At 46.4% G+C, this 1,856-nt stretch overlaps 1 long non-coding RNA gene across 1 annotated transcript in view; it reads left to right on the plus strand.

The window, feature by feature from the left end:
* The first annotated feature begins 337 nt into the window (after positions 1-337).
* LOC105504093 overlaps positions 338-1,856 on the plus strand; it is a 5,673-nt gene continuing 4,154 nt past the window's right edge. Inside the window, exon 1 of the long non-coding RNA XR_001000570.1 lies at positions 338-851. This is a non-coding gene — a long non-coding RNA (uncharacterized LOC105504093). The remainder of the gene's footprint in view (positions 852-1,856) is intronic.

Here is a 1,856-nt window from a genome sequence, read left to right on the forward strand (position 1 = left end):
CCTGTCAGGAGGTGGTGGCCTCTGGGTACCAGGCCGCTCGTCCCGGGCCAATCGCAAAGCGCTTAGAGCCGAATGGGGCGGGACAGAGGCAAGAAAGCGTTGTCCCAATTGGAGCTTTCGAAAGGTCCTGGGCAGAGGCGGGGAAGGGGCGAGTGGGGGCCTAGCCCCGCCTGCGGTCGCCACGGTAACCGAGAGGGCGCCGCTCAGCGTTGGCGCCAGCACCGGGGCCTTGCGCTGTCCCGCAATGGGTGACCAGTTGAGGTGGGAACCTGTGATCTCACGTGCTTGAAGTCTGAGCTGAGTGGACCTGAGTGCCATAGACTTTCTCTTGCAAGGGGAAATGTGTCAGAGGGAAGCGAGTCTAGGAGGAGGGAAAGTGCCTTCAGTCCAGGACTAATTTCAAGGTTTACAATACTTCACACACTCTGCAACTCCTGATAATCCAGGGACTACTCCTTTGGCAGCATTTGCTATTCGATGCCTCCAGATGTACCGAAGCTGCAAAAACGAGCTCTTCATTACAAAGATACATTTGTTCAGGAAGAGACTGGATTTCACTTGTCAACTTACCCCATCACCACGAGTCATTTAATGTTGGTAACGCCAGCCACGATTTTTCGTATCTCTAACACCCCTTCTTCCATTGTATTCTATCTACAAATAACTGAAGGCTCACATTATTTTGGAATATGGACCTACGCCTCTTGTGGAGACTTGAGATTGCTCTTAAGCTGATTTCCCAAATAGGGGCTTCAGTGTGTGTTCCCCACTTTAGATTCATGGAGCTCACACTAGATGAGTCCTTTGGTTCGGTGGTTCGGAAAAGTCTCCTTGTTCCTTCCCCAAACTCAGTATGCTGTCTTACCTGAAACCAAAAATAGGGGTATGAGGATATGAAAAATGGCTCTTACTCTGCAGGGTTTAATGTAGGACAAGCAGTTATTTAAATGCCAGATGGATTCTTGGAATGAAGCAGGCTACTCGGTTCCAGGTTCTTTCCTTCATATGTTGTGTGTACTTTTAAATACTCCCCACTGCAAAGCTAATAGCTAAGCTTACAGTTAGGCAAGCTAAAATCCTTACAAACTGCACAGCTGCTGAGGAGGGAGTTCCAAAAACTCCACTCTGCTTACTTACCTCCAAAGAAGAACCCCCTTCATGTTCATTAATATTCCCTGCTCTTCTCTACCCCATTGATATGTCAAGTTTCCAATTCTTCTTTCAAGCCCCCATTATGGGTTACTCATAGTCGTCATTGATTGGGTTTTTTCTTTATTCTTAATTTGTTTTTTAAAGCTGTCACCAAATCCTTAGGCATTTTTGCCAAAAGGTGCAGGAGCAAGCGGTCAACCTTTCATAATTCTCCAACGCTGAAGATGCAAAACCACAGAATTCTAACTGAAAGATGCCTTAAATTCTAAGATTCCTTCCAGCTCTAAAATGCAATGATCCTGTGACTCACTATTAGGACTCCTCTCTGCCCTCCTTCTAGACTCATAATCTTGACTAATCAGTCATGAGGATGAGGCTAATTAGCAATGAGGATTTATGGTTATTTCTAGCCCACTCCAAACAATGAGTTATGTAAGTAAAGCAACATATATAAAAATGTAAATAGGTTGGTGGCTCATGCCTGTAATCCCAGCGCGTTGGGAGGCCGAGGAGGGCAGATCACAAAGTCAGGAGTTTGAGAGGTCTAGACCACTCCAAACAATGAGTTATGTAAGGAAAGCAACATATATAAAAATGTAAATAGGCCAGTGGCTCATGCCTGTAATCTCAGCACTTTGGAAGGCCGAGGCAGATGGATCACGAGGTCAGGAGTTTGAGACCAGCCTGGCCAACATGGTGAAACC

Source organism: Colobus angolensis, unplaced genomic scaffold, assembly GCF_000951035.1.
Source record: "Colobus angolensis palliatus isolate OR3802 unplaced genomic scaffold, Cang.pa_1.0 Scaffold9, whole genome shotgun sequence".
Lineage (NCBI taxonomy): Eukaryota > Metazoa > Chordata > Mammalia > Primates > Cercopithecidae > Colobus > Colobus angolensis.